At 44.0% G+C, this 14488-nt stretch overlaps 1 long non-coding RNA gene across 1 annotated transcript in view; it reads left to right on the top strand.

Moving 5' to 3' along the window:
- LOC136645404 (uncharacterized) overlaps positions 1 to 14488 on the top strand; it is a 47702-nt gene that overhangs the window by 19620 nt on the left and 13594 nt on the right. Inside the window, exons 3-4 of the long non-coding RNA XR_010794125.1 lie at positions 10353 to 10411; positions 13312 to 13376. This is a non-coding gene — a long non-coding RNA (uncharacterized lncRNA). The remainder of the gene's footprint in view (positions 1 to 10352; positions 10412 to 13311; positions 13377 to 14488) is intronic.

The raw sequence follows: 14488 nt of genomic DNA, 5'->3' as shown, positions 1-14488 counted from the left end.
CTTGCCCAAACTTTCAGGTCAGCTTCAGAGTACCTGCTATCACATTTTCCCAAGAGATTCTCAAGAGAATAATTAGGAGATTAGGCCTTTTCTGTGATGGCACCAAAACACTGGAATCCCCTCTCTGAGAAGATCAACTAGGCCTCTTCCCAGACTTTTAAATGGACTGGCAATTTTTTTTTATTTCTACAAGTGTTTCATTTATGTTCAATGATCTGCTTTGAAGAACTGTGAAGTTCCACCCAACAGCTTTGTCTGGCTCCGGCATCACAAACCAGAATGTTGCATGTTAGCAAACCTCCTAACATGAGCAAAGTGCTGAAATTCAAAATCTTGACTGGTGCTCATGATGAGCAACACAGACCCTGCAGAAAAAGGAAACTGCTTAGCTATTACCAGTTACCTCAACATTGCAATCAGTTGTGTTAACTACTTCTTTTCCTTCTGTTGCAGCTCATTGTAATGATCCCTTCCAGCATTCACACTTCACATAGACTTCTAAAGAATGGATGTGATGAAATGATATAATGCAAATGCTTTGAAGTGAGTAACAATCATGATTTTGGTCAATTGAAGCTTCTTATTCTCAGCTGTTCCATCTCCACTGTACGCTCTTAAGTTGTATTCAACGACCCTGATTAATTGCTCACAAGGATTTGCAAGTGATCACAGATGCTTTCAGAGTGACTTCTGCTACTAGGCTCTGTCTTGCTGCTATACTTTTGCAAAGAACTACCGTATTTTTCGCTCCATAAGACGCACCTGACCATAAGACGCACCTAGTTTTTAGAGGAGGAAAACAAGGAAAAAAATATTCTGAACCAAATAGTGTAATAAAATATTTAATAAACTATAACAGAACAACATTTGAACCATGTAAAGTGAACAGCAGTCAACAGTGGCATTAAGAACCATTATCACTGTCATTAACAAATGGAGAGACTTAAAGATTTGAGTACTCTAGTTTTCTGGAAACCCCAAGAACTCCTCATCACTAGAGTCAGAATTTATGAAGCTCACAAAAGCAGGTGCACACAAATAGGGGATCACATTATCTTTCTGCTACAATGATGGTCTGCCAAATTCCAAACCACTGGGCCTCATGCCCACTTAAGGCTGATCAGTCCCCCTTGTGCAACTCACCAGTGCAGCAAGGAAAAGTGAGTCCAGTTCCAGTCCACAGATGCCAAGTAAATCAGTCCCATCAATCAGAGTTACCAAATCAGAGTCCAGAGCCAATAAGCCAAATTACAGTCCAAGGTCAGGTTCCAGGTAGGTCAGTCAAATCCATCAGGGTATCCAAGTCCAGTCACAATCCACAGTCAGATTCCAAATTCAATAAACCCAGTCAGTCTCCTCTCCTACCTCCAACCTGCACTCCTTCAAAATCCTTTCTGCCTCTGGTACTCCTTATATCCCTGAGGGCCCTATTGCCTTCCAGTGGCTGCAGCTGTGCAGCACACTCTGCTGGATGCCCAGGCCTTACCCTTAAAGGGGCCACTGCTGACACCACATCTACCTCCTCACCAGATCTTCCTGGATTCCAATACAAGGGGGGGGGGGGAAGCAGATCTCTATACAGACCAGTGCAAAAACAGGGGAAAGGTGTGGGGGAGGGAAGATCTCTGTATAGACATCACAGCAAGACCAGTGCAAAACCCCTTGCACACAGAACCACACAGAACCGTCAGGTGCTCACTCCCTGTGTTCCCTGGACTCACTCCCTAGGCTCCCTCCCTGGGCTCACAAGCCTGCCAGGGGCTCACTCCTAGGGATGCTTGGATGGGAGAGAAGCCTGCGATTGACTCATTTCGCCTGGAGATCGACTGGTAGCTCTCAATCGACATAATGAGCACCCCTGCTCTAGGGGCTTGCTCAGCAAGACTGCCACCCCACCCACGCTTTCCTGGGAGTGAGCCCCAGTGACTCTGAGACTTACTTCTGAGTAGACAGGAGGGCTTGCTCAGCAAGACTGCTATCCCACCCACACTTTCCTGGGAAGGCGAGCAGAGCAGAGCAGAGCGGGCAGGGGGCGGGCCGGGGGCGGAGGTTTTTTTTTTTTTTTGCAGTATTCACTCCATAAGACACACACACTTTTCCCCCCACTTTTTTGGGGGGAAAAGTGCATCTTATGGAGCAAAAAATACGGTAGTACGTATCTGAAAAGCAACACAACCACTAATTTGGCATTCATTTCCCAGAGTGAGTAATTGCACCCTAAGGATCAGCTCCTTCACTTTTCTCACTTTCTGAATTCAGATTGCAAACTGGCTCTGAAAGGTTTCTTTATATCATAAGCTTTCAAAACATTTGTGGGTATTACATTCCAAGTTCTGGAGGTAGATGCCTAGTTGCAGTGTTGTAGCTATGGGGCTGCAGGGGGTAGCAGTTGCACTGGGCAACAAGCTCTGGGGGGGACGGGACAAGCTGAGCTTGATATGGCCAAAACTGTGAAAACCTTAATATGTAATATGTAATAACCTTAATATGTAAAAGTGACCAAAATTGTGAAAACCTTAATATGTACAAATAACAATAAAATTTTTATGGGTTCTGTTTTTTTTGGGTCACCCTGTATATCATAGGAAAGGTAATTTAATGTAGAATACAGTGAAACAAACCACAATGGAATATCTGCATTCTATCAAAAGTTGTGAACAATTAACCAGAAAATGATAATGCAACTGCCTTATGGAACAAAAAGTGGATTTCTTTAACTCAAAACTGACCTATGAGACTGTCTGTTCTGAGAGCCAATGAGATGTTATTATGGAGATGTTATGATACAGCATGGAACCAATAAGGTGTTAATATGAGTCACATCTCATTTCCATGTATCATAATACAGTTATCCCTTCTAATTGGGAAAGAGGCACTTTTGCTTCTTTGACCCCAGGTAGCAGATAAAATACCTTAACTATGCCACTGGCTGAGAGGAGGAGGCAGAGCAAGTGGGTGGTGAGCTGCTGGGGGAGGAGGCAGATTTCCCCCCATTTTTACTGTTTTAAGGACTCGGGCATGATGTCACTTCCGGTTGTGATGTTACTTCCGGGGCATCATTCTGAGCTTGGTTCCTGGCTACACAATCTTCAGCTACACCACCGCCCAGATGTCTGAAGAACACCTCCTGTTTCAGCTCCCATCAATTAACTGGCAGCCAATCACTCTAAACTATTAGTAAACCAACAGCCTAACAAAGAATTGTTTCCCAACATCCCCAACTGAGTAGTGAAGACTGACAGGGGACCTGTTTGATGCACTGTGGACCATAGCAAGTTGTCTCAGCAAAGGAAGAGATGCACAGAGGATGCACGTGCTGCCTCTGAAATGTATCTCCCCCCTCCAACATACAGCTGTGTCCCAGGACTTGTAGCTCCCTTCTTTTGATTCCCTATATAATGTGTTCTTCATTATGGCCCTAGATTCATTCCAACTGGCAAGTCGACAGATAGTCTGCACACACGATTGGTCTATGAGGTATAGTTCCAAATTCCTTGACTGCTTACATGGGACAAATCATCCATGCTGCAGAATCACAGGGTGAATAAATAGGAATAGAAAGCAGAACACATACTCTGCCATTACCTGTGGCCTAGAAGAATGCTGACACTATTACTCCCTTCCAGAAATAGTCACAGAACCATCAAGAATGAAATATGGTACGAAGTATTAAAGAAAGAAAAGCCAGAGGAGGATGAGCTGAACTCTTAACAAAGGAAGACCCTCATTTCCTGACGCTCTTGTGAGAAGGGACTCTTGAAATCATTGCTGTTATACACACATACTTGGCATCGGGAACGTTTCAGGCCCTGGTAGAGGCGGCCAAAATTCAAGACACTCCATTCTCGCAAATGAACAGCTGCCAGGGTGCAGAGGTCTTGTGCTCTCCAGCAAGAACTCCCTCTCCCTTTGATCTAGCTGCAAGTAGTTCTGTGGGCCCCAGGAGGGCTCAGAGGTGCTGAAAGCTTAGATTCGAGAAGGGCCAGTCCCACCACAGGCTTGGATCTTCCAGCTGCTTCAAATCTCATCTGACTGAAATTTAGCAAACAAGTATGTCAGGCCAAAAACAAACATTTGCAAAGCATTATTCTGTCTCGGCTGCTCAGGATAACAGTTTATTTTTGAGTTCATTTCAAAGCTTTTATTTTTTGAGGGTTTTTTTTTGTTTTTGGCTGAAGATTAATTTGGTGGGGAGATTTCCCCCCCTACTTGTAGTGGTGGTCTTTTTTGCAGCTAAAAAGAAGAACTCATTGCATCTGATTCTAGGTGATGCTACACAATGTGAATTGAACTTCGGCATGACTATCTGAAGTTATTGTCTCAGTGCTGCCATTTTAGCTTGGCAGGAAGTTAAAGAATGGCCATGGGCAGGAAAAGTGTAGGGCAGGGGAAACTATTTCAGACTCTGAGCAGATGGCAGCAGTAACTTCTGTGTCTAATTCCGTGATAAATGCAACAAGAGAGATTCTTCAAGACCTACAGTCACTGAAAGAAGCCTTATACCAAGTCACAACATTGGGCGATGAAACTCAGTATCATTGATGCTGGCTGATGGTGGCTCTCCAATATTTTAGACAGAAATCTTTCTTTGCCTTACCTGGAGGAGCTGGGATTTGAAACTGGGACATTCTGCATGTACTGTGCCCTACTAGTGAGTACAGCCCCTCACTAGTTTTAAGTCCTAGGAAAAACTATCCATGGACGTATTCCATCGTTATGCTTTTAGAAGTAAATGATTCCAATACTTATCCAGGTAGCATTTTGGTGCCAAGGCAATCACATTTTCTCCAGACTCAGCACTATAATATTCTGTTAATGCAGAATGTAATTTTTCCCTTGGCAAGTGATTGTTAATGCAGCGTGGAACATCATTGTACAAGTGTCATGGGCACCAATGGTGCCTGTAATGTTTCTGGGTGCATTAATATAGACCAGTGGTTCTCACACATTTAGTACTGGGACCCACTTTTTAGAATGAGAATCTGTCAGGACCCACCAGAAGTGATGTCATGACCGGAAGTGACATCATCAGGCAGAAAATTTTTTAGCAGTCCTAGGCTGCAGTCCTACCCACATTTACCCAGGAGTAAGCCCATTTATTATCATTGTTAAAAGAATAGACATAGTAGCCTGTTAAAAGTACAGGTCTGTAATGTCCCCAGATGTAGTCACCTACCATGGGAGCATCAAGTCTAATATATTAAAAATAAAATATTGAAATGAATGGGGACCCACCTGAAATTGACTCACGACCCACCTAGTGGGTCCAGACCCACAGTTTGAGAAACACTGATACAGACAATATGGAAAAACACAGCTCTAACCCGCAATGAGATGCCACACTTCATACAGCAGTCAAGACTTCCTCTGCTGTAATAGCCCCATGAGATCTTAAGGTATGGCCATAAATTGCATTCGATTGTCTAGCACTCTATGTAGGGTTTCTTATGACTATTATAACCCCTAACCTGTGAAGACATTTAAAGCCTCAGACCTGTTGTCTTGGTGTTCTATTCTCTGAAATCTGTGCTCTTTCAATGGAAAAAATGGCAGCTTTTATGCTTTTAGGTATCAGCCTAAAGCTGGTTTGTCATTCCTGATTTGGTATTCCATCTCATATTCATACAAACAAGAAAGGAAATTCTGTCCAAAAGCCTTCATCTTGCAAATACATTCATATTTGTTTAATTTCTTGCATGTGATGTGAGTGGTCCCGAAAGGATTTGTCCCGGGCGCTTTAATATTAAGCCTAGGCATCTACATGTTTATAGGATCATAGCCAAGTTGATACTCATATCCCCATCTCAAGTTTGTGCTTGCTGTCAGAAAGTGTGTAGGCCTTTAAAGCAGTGTGCCCTGGAAACTCTCCAAATCCTAAACATATTGTGATGCTAATTACATTTAAAAGCTATTGGTTTTGCAGACTTTTTGGTTCCTTGCCAAACTGTGTCTCCAGCTGAGCAGCTCTGTTTTATATCAGTGGGTTGCTATTGTCAGCCTTCCTGTCCCAAGTCACGAATCTCCAGGTGTGTATCTGCCTTGTCTGCATTCTGTTCAGGGTTACACAAACACTTGAAAGGCTTTAGACCTTCAGTGCAGATCACAAGGTCTGGTTATACTAATCTGCGTGCATCTTGATTCAGAAGAGGGGCATCAATGTTTTTAACAGTAGTGTGTTAAGAGGCAGGAGGACTTAGCACTGGAATGCTCATCTGTGCCTGCAGGAGTTGATTTGGTGGTTTGGCCGGTTACAAAATGACCGCAAAGACCAGTAGGTCTCCAGTATGAGCTCACCAGTCTCCAGGACAGGTGCTCTGTGATAATTATATGCAATATTTCCACTTCCATATTTTAAAAATATAGACTTCATCAAAACCAGAGGTTACCAGAGTTCTAATCTGGAACCTGTTTTGAATGTGAAGGTCTACCTCTGAAGTGTGATAATAGAGCACTTTAGCTCTGACCATGAGCAGAATATATTTCCAACACCACTGAGCACATTTTGCACCAGCACAGCTAGAATTAAGTGGCCAGGTTTCCACTCCAACAGGTGTGGCATCCAGACAACTTGAGCTCTGACTTATCAGACTTATCAGCATCCGACTTATCGGGATCAGAGCACTCCTGCTCTAATTGCTCACTTTCATGAGTGATGGGAACAGGACTGCATGACTCATCCTCCTTCTCCTTCTTGCTTGCCCAGCAAGAGGGCCAGGTGGACAAGAAGGAGAAGGAGATCACACCCCACATCCCTTAAACAGGGCTGGGCAGAGTAAGAGGAAGGAGGACATACCAGAGTTGCAGGCTAGTGGAAGTAGGTGGAGGGGTTCCAGATAGCCTTGCCTCACCTTGCCCACCTGACTGGACGCCAGAGGAGGAGGAGGCAACAGCGATAGCGGGGCATGCAGAAGAGTTGTATTTTTTTTTAAGGGCGCAAAAGTAGCAGGGGCAGTGGATTCGGGTGGTAGCTCTACTCAGGCTGCTCCTGCTTCTTTCCTGCCAGTGGAGCCTTCTTCAGTCTGGCCCTACAGTTTTGAGTTGGGTTCCATTCAGGCACAGGAATTAACCATGCACTGTCCCCTTAAGTCCAACCCAAATCACCTCTTTTCCTTTTTTCCTTGGCCTAGAAGAAATCTTGCAGCAGGCCTGGTGTGGCTCTGCCAAAGGCCTGTATGCAATCATATCAATAAACCTGCTAGTTACCAATACATGTGTTGAGTTGGCATTGTCAGCACTGTACATGGAGCCTTGTGTGACACATGCACAATGCTCCCTCAGAGGATCCCTCACTATTAGGATGCTGCTGCATGAATCACAACAGTGTACTTAATGTTGCCTCTGGAAAAGTATCTGCAGAGATCTTATGTTTTGCTGGAATGTCCATTTGGGACTGGGAAAGGCCCATGCCTGAAACCCTGAAAAGCCACTGCCAGTCAGAATGGACACTAATGAGTTAGGTGGACCTCTGATCTGATTCACTCCACCTCATACAAAATAATAGACTCTAAGGGCAGCTGGGCACATCACGTGGGCAACTAACAGCCCAATCCTATGGGTGCCTTCTGCTGATGTAATGAGAGTTTGGTCAGCAGAAGGTCCTTTCCATTACCACTGATGCTGCAGCGACAGTGTGTGCAGTGGGGCTGCCAGCACAAAAGGCTGGTGTCTGCACTCGTGCACCATGGAAACACCCAGCCACCACAAGAGGATGTGAGTTGGGACGAGGGGTGGACTGTGGGCAGGGGTGGAGAGAGGAGGGTTGGGATGGTATTGTGGTTGCTGGGAAGCATGGCAGGAAAGGCAGAATGCTGTTGTCAATGGCAATTGTGCTGCTGGTGCAGATCTAAGTTTACCCAGATACAAATGCATGGTTGTTTAAAGACATGTGTGTAATATATGTTATCCACACTGGCATACCATCAGTGTACACATAGCAGTTGTCATCCTGCAGGCTGGCCAGGGACCACAGCATAGTGGAAACATCAATAAACAAGATTCTTTCTTACCTGCTCTAGTGTACCATGTTCCCTGGCTGGTCAAGAGGATGCAGCACAGGCTGCATCAGTGTCACTGTGCCCAGACACCAGCAAAGGATAGGACTGGGCTGTCAACTGCTGTGTGTACACTGATGTTATGCCAGTGTGGATGACATATATTACACACATGTCTCTGAACAGCCCTACAAATGCATCTTGGACTCAAGCCACCTGAATAATTTTCATAGTTTTCCTGTTATGTGCATTTTTTTTAACTTCCTTTCAATGTTCCATTCTTTGGTGGCTGTAAATATTCCATTCTCAAATAAAGCTGAAGGTCTGGCAGATTTCTAATCCAGTGTTTAGAACGAATACAGGATATCACGAGTCTCTTCCATGGGGAGATTAATGTCTGGTAACTCCATCAACGAAATACTTAGGCTATATTAACATTGGTTTTTAAACACTAGTTCACAAATTCCCTGGGACCATAAAACTAATATCTCTGGTGAATACAGATGTTCCACTTGAAGTCGTGAAGCTTTTCTTTCACGCTCTAACCTTTTCCTTAATTGGATTGCATTTTTCTGAGAAGATAATGTTTTCTTCTGGAGAAATTTTGTAGCCTAACAGCCTGATCCTGTGTTTCCCAGGGCCCAGAACTGCAGCGGCGTTGAAATAGTTACCGTTGCATCACTTGGGGCAGGGAAGTAGCACTGCGGCGGGATAAGGGAGCTTATGCCCCATGTAATCCCCAGACAGCCCCGATGGGTCTACCTCAGGTCTGCGCCCGCTATTGAGCAGGTGTAGATTCGAGGAGACCTGTGTCAGGTCTCCCGGGCCAGGAGGGGGTTTAGGTTATGGTGGCAGGGCCTGCTGCCATCTCTGCCCCGCTCCCTCCCTCCATCATGCCTCCCCCCGCCCTCCTTCGGCCCTGGAACGCCTCCTTACCAGTCTGCTGCCGGATGCTCACCTGGAGCTCCAAGCTGCGGTCATTGCTCTTCCACCCAGTGTTGGCTCAACATAGGCTTGCGCTGAACCAGCACCCACACTGATCCAGTGGTAAGTGTCACAGACTTGCGTCACGACACATTTGCGGCACTGTGCACTGGAACTAGGCCGGCTCAGGCCTGTTAGGATTGGGTCCTAACAGCACAGTCCTATGCATCTCTACTCATAAGTAAGTCCCATGGTGTTCACCGGGGTTTCTTCCATGAAAGTATATATAGAATAGCAGCCATAGTCTGGATTTACATGAAGATATTTTACTTTACTTAAGCTGCAGTCCTATGCACCATTACCTTGGAGTAAATCTGATTGAACTCAGTAGAATTGGGCTGTAAGAGTGCAAGCCAATGCATATTTACTCAAAAGTAAGCCCAATTTTTGGTCAGTAGGACTGCACTGTAAAATCTATGAATGCCTGTGAATACAATATAGCAAGTTATTTTTAAATTCAATTCATGCGCCCCTGTCCAGCAGCTTTTCCAAACATAAAGGTCATGATATTGCCCTAGAATTCCTGTGTACAACAAGAGTTCCCCATTAACTTAAGTGGAGGGGCAACTGCTCAACACATATATTCTTTCTTACACAGAGGACAGAACTTTAAACAAATGGGAAAGTCTACGCATGTAGAAGTTGTGTAGAAGGACAACAGAACATCTGTGCAATTCTGGATCTGCTGCATAAATGGTTAGATTAAAGAGCAAGTGGTTGAATTGAAGTTTTGCAAAAAAACAACAACAGACTTTATGGCTGGAGAGAAGTAACCATTGGGGTTCCTCAGGGATCAATCTTGGGGCTGTTTCAGTTTGCTTTTTCATTAGTGATTTGGGAGAAGGAAGTGGGAGTACACTGATGATATTTGCAGATGACACCAAGTTAGGAGGCATTGTTAATACAGAATCAGATCAGGGTGTAACAGAGGAAGAATTGGATGACCTCATGAACCAGAGTAAAAGAAACTGCAAAGAAACTTGATAGTACTAAGCATATGTTATGCATCTGGAGACCAATGCAAAAGGAAAGAGATATTGGGATAGTGGACGATCACAGGAGGGTTATGAGCAAGACTCTGTGTGTGTTTTAAAAAGAGTGAAATGAAATTTTTCCACGAAAATAATCCAACTTCTTACGAGAATTTCTCAAGGTCTGAAGAAAAAACAGAGTTTATTGAAAATTGATCCTCTTTCTGAGTGATACACATATTGATAAACACAAATGGTCTGAACCTGAGATATATAAAGTCCTGCAGATGTTGTAAAGAGTGGAGATAATTGTTTGTCAATGCACGGCAGACTATATTACATGATCTCACATTTGTAAGTCTTGTATGAAGAACTGGTGGGTTTGAATGCTGTTTTGCTTTCCTAGATGTACAAATAGGAAATGATGGAAACAGCAAAAGAATACATCTACAGATATAGCCTCAGGTATGCCATTATTACTGTATTGTCAGTGGATATTTTTCTGTCCATTTGAGCAAATGACCTACTGACTTTTTCCCCACCCCTTGCCCTTTTCCAAGATTCAAGAAACAAAGGCACCAGGCATCAAATGTTAAGGCAAGGATTAAAGGCCTTTGGGCCTTAGTCAGTGGCTTTGGCTCTGTGCATTTCTGTAATTACCTGAGAAAAATACAGTAGCCTGGTTTGCATGCTTTAAGAGGAGTGGGAGAAATGTTTGTTTGCACAAGACAATCCTCATGTTGAAGGATGGCCCTTTTAGCTATTTATATATTACACACAGTCTCTGAATGTTTAGCTAAATTAAGATTATTTTCCAGACTATGTACATATACATTTAAGCTCTGCATAATATTCTACTTTTCTATGATGATGCTGAATGAAGCTCTGGCATCTTTCTTCTTGCATGTTCAGTGGCAGTTTGAGGACATGTTGAGAATTCCAAAAGTTTTTTCATCAAAACTTGTGAAATGATTGTGACTGAGGGGTGAAATTGTGATAGAGGTACCAGCAGAAATCTGAACAAGTGGGAATTGGTGTTGCTTGGCCCAAATGGCCCACATCGCCAGTGGATATAGAGCAGTGTTGCATCCAAATTGTACATGTCACAGAATAAGACATTGGCTAGTTATAACACTTGAATAAACCTCTGCCAACTATCAAATTCCTAACTGGGAGAGGGAACTCTAAAACCTGAAAACCTTTAAGGCCTGTTTTTCTCACATGCAGAAGGAGGAGAAGATATGATAATATCTTCAAGCTTCAGGTGAGGGATACAATTTTTTAACACTCCCCCATTCAAGTGAAAACCTAGCACATCAAAAAAGAACTCTTCTAATATAGCATGAGTCCTGCTTTGCTGGTTTTCCACTTAACAAATTTTAGGGGAGCATTCAAAAACATGAGCCTCCACCTGCAACCTGAAGGTGTTCCATCCATTCTACTACCTCAGAACTTTCTTCCATCCAATTCCCACTTCCTCTATAGTGGAGTTGCAACTTTTGCAAATTTAACTTATGCAAATTCAAGTGTATGCAAATGAATAAAGAAGAGAAAAACAAACAACAATTTGAATACTACGGGCAATTCTGTGTAGTCTTCCATTCCATTCTGCTCATATCCATTTCATGAGCATATGCCTGAGAGTGACATGAGAGGGAGACATGAATCTGCTGTTTCCTCAGTTGTCTCAGTTCCCATGTGCCTCTCATTGTGTGATTCTAGTTTTTAAAGAAACAGTATATATTTTTCATACAATGTGGATGCTAAGGGCCTGATCCTAAACTAGGGAAGCGGCGGCAGCTGCTGCTCTGCCTTGACAATCGGCATCATGTGAGTGTTGTAAGGCGCATTGCCGCTGCCAATAAGCCCACAGGGAAGACATGTCATGGGAGTTAAGTGTTCCTGCTGGCTTTTTGGGGTGGGGGGAAGGTTGGGACTGGGTGAAGGGAAGGCAGACAGAGGGGAGGATCGGGCGTGGGAGGAGGGTGGGAATGGCAGCAGAGTCTGCCACTGAATCCTAAGCCTCCTCCTGAACTTGAAAGGCCAACATGGCCCCCTTGAGTCTGAACCTCTTAAATATCAGGCGCAGCTCCAAAGAGATCCATTGCTGACTGCAGAGCTTAAATGATTTCAGGGATTTTCAAAGGTTATTTTGACTATTTGCAATTATCGCCTTACGCACTGACTTTGCCTAATCCTCATGCAAGATGTGACTCCACTATATAGACAAGGCCTGAAGGAGGTGTCTATATACAAGGCCTGAAGGAGAAGTTGCGAGGTGTTTGTACCAAGAGTAGTGAGATCTCCCTCACGATGTGTTGTAGGCATCCATCTGCGCTTGATTTGCTTCTGCCTATTGCATTATGAAACCAGAGTGCTGTATGCTTGGTGAAAAATTTAACTGTGTAGATTACAGTACCAGTACACTACACTACACTACACTACATATAACTGCTGTAGATTGTGGTTTTAATGGATAAGGAGCTTTATTTCACAACAGAAATGATACTTTAGGTCAGGGGTGCCCAAACCCTGGCCCGCAGGCCACTTGCAGCCCTTGGGGGCTCCCAATCTGGCCCATGGGGAACCCCCCAGTCTCTAATGAGCCTTTGGCCCTCCAGAGACTTGCTGGAGCCTGCGCAACTGCTCTCAGTGTTCCCCGGCCCCCAACCCAGTGTCAGAGAGATTATGTGGCCCTCCTGCCAAAATGTTTGGACACCCCTGCTTTAGGTAAACATTTCTGTAAGGTGACAAACAAGATATTTCCGATGAGGGTTTGATTCAACCCAAGATTGTTGTTCTAATCTACTTGGGCTGGATAGTTACTTTCTCACTATCTCGGGTCATATAAAGGCCATCCTGTGTTTGAGGGGAAATCCTATTCGCTTCTGCATACCATAGATAACAAGCCTGCCATTGTGTATGTCATCACTTATCCTGGGGGACCAAAGGTTGCTAGCTTTTCTTTTCCTTCTCTTTTTCAGCTTCAGCATCTCAGTCACCTCTTACATGTGTAAACGAATCAGAGGCTGAAACAATTTAAGCAATTTTTACCTCAGTGTGATTGATCATGTAAACAAATAGGGGGCAGGCTTGCTAAGCTTTGCCAAAACCTCATAACCCCCCAACACCTGAGTATTGAAATAATTTAGAAATCTGAAAAATGTAATAAAAGCCTAAATTATTTTTTCAGATAAAAATCAGGAAGCATTGATCCCAGTCCATTACAATTTCCTATCATTGCTGCAGTAGTTCTGGTGTTGGGCTTAGACCTGGAAGATCCATGCTCAAATCTCTGCTCAGCCATGAAGCTTCTTGAGTGAACTTGGGCCAGTCATTATCTCTCAATCTAACTTTCCTCTTAGGGTTGTTGTGAGGACGAAAGGAGGGAAAGAACCATGGACACCACTCTGAGCCTCTTGGAGTAAAGGTAGTATAAAACTGTGAAAATTAATACTAAAATATTCCATTCTTCCTTCTTTCTAGTGGAAAGTATTCCTGGCAATGGCATTGTGTGTATCTAACAGCCTTCACTTCCACTTGCAGTTCTGATGGCAGAAGCACAGGTTGCTCATATGTCTGTCACTGATATGACAGAACAGAAAAAAAAAACACAGAGCCACCTTGGTGTGCAGTGGTTAGCTGCTGGGTGTGAAATGTCACGCTTGCTGCATGTTCACCACTCGGAACAGATTCATGCATGATGAGATTAAAGTGGGAGCAATAAGCTCTGGTGAACTGTGCTTCTGTTTTTCTTTGGTTGTAGTCTGGGAATGGGTGGAATTCAAGAAGACCACTTCACATATTGTAATAGGAATGTGGCAGAAGTGAGTTGCTTGCATGTGCCCCCCTTTTTTGTATGCAATATATTGCTGACTCTGTCTTCAGAGTCGCAGCATCAATGTGAGTTTTTGGCCCCCCCAATCCCTAACCTCCCATTGGCATCAATGTGAACTTTTCTCCCCTCTATTCCCTACTTCCTTTACCTCTACCAAGTTGGAGTGGGATATAATCTGGATCAACAATCATGGGTTCTGAAAAGTTCTGAAATCCCTGCTCCCTACACCACAATCTTGACCCTATTCAAGACTCCCCCACCAGTACCCCAGTTGCTATTTATGTTTGAAAAATCAATTACACAATAGACAGGCCATCTAGTTTGGTCCTATGTGCTGTGGATGAAGTGATGGAGGAAGTGAAAGTTTAATCAGAGAGTAGCCAGGTGGGATTTCTTTGTACCTACCTGTACATACTTTTCCATAGCACTGGAATTTCAGTAGCCAGTTGCTGAAGAGGATGGTGATCCTGGCTACATATAAAGAGTAGCATGACAAGTAGCATTTTTGTACAGCATCCATTTTGGCTCACTGAGGGAACTGAAGTTATGCCAGTGCTCTCCCTCTCTATGCTCTGATTTCAGGGCTGAACTCTGAGAATCCCAGCAGTGATGTACTCGGGGGGGGGGGGCAATAGGGGCAAATGCCCCAGGCACCAGGTTTGAGGGTGATGCCATGACCCTCTCCTCCCACCACTGGTTTCGTC

The sequence above is a fragment of the Tiliqua scincoides genome, chromosome 3, assembly GCF_035046505.1.
Source record: "Tiliqua scincoides isolate rTilSci1 chromosome 3, rTilSci1.hap2, whole genome shotgun sequence".
NCBI lineage: Eukaryota > Metazoa > Chordata > Lepidosauria > Squamata > Scincidae > Tiliqua > Tiliqua scincoides.
Note: the sequence above shows the minus strand (reverse complement) of the source record. Positions and strands in the feature narration are given on the sequence as shown.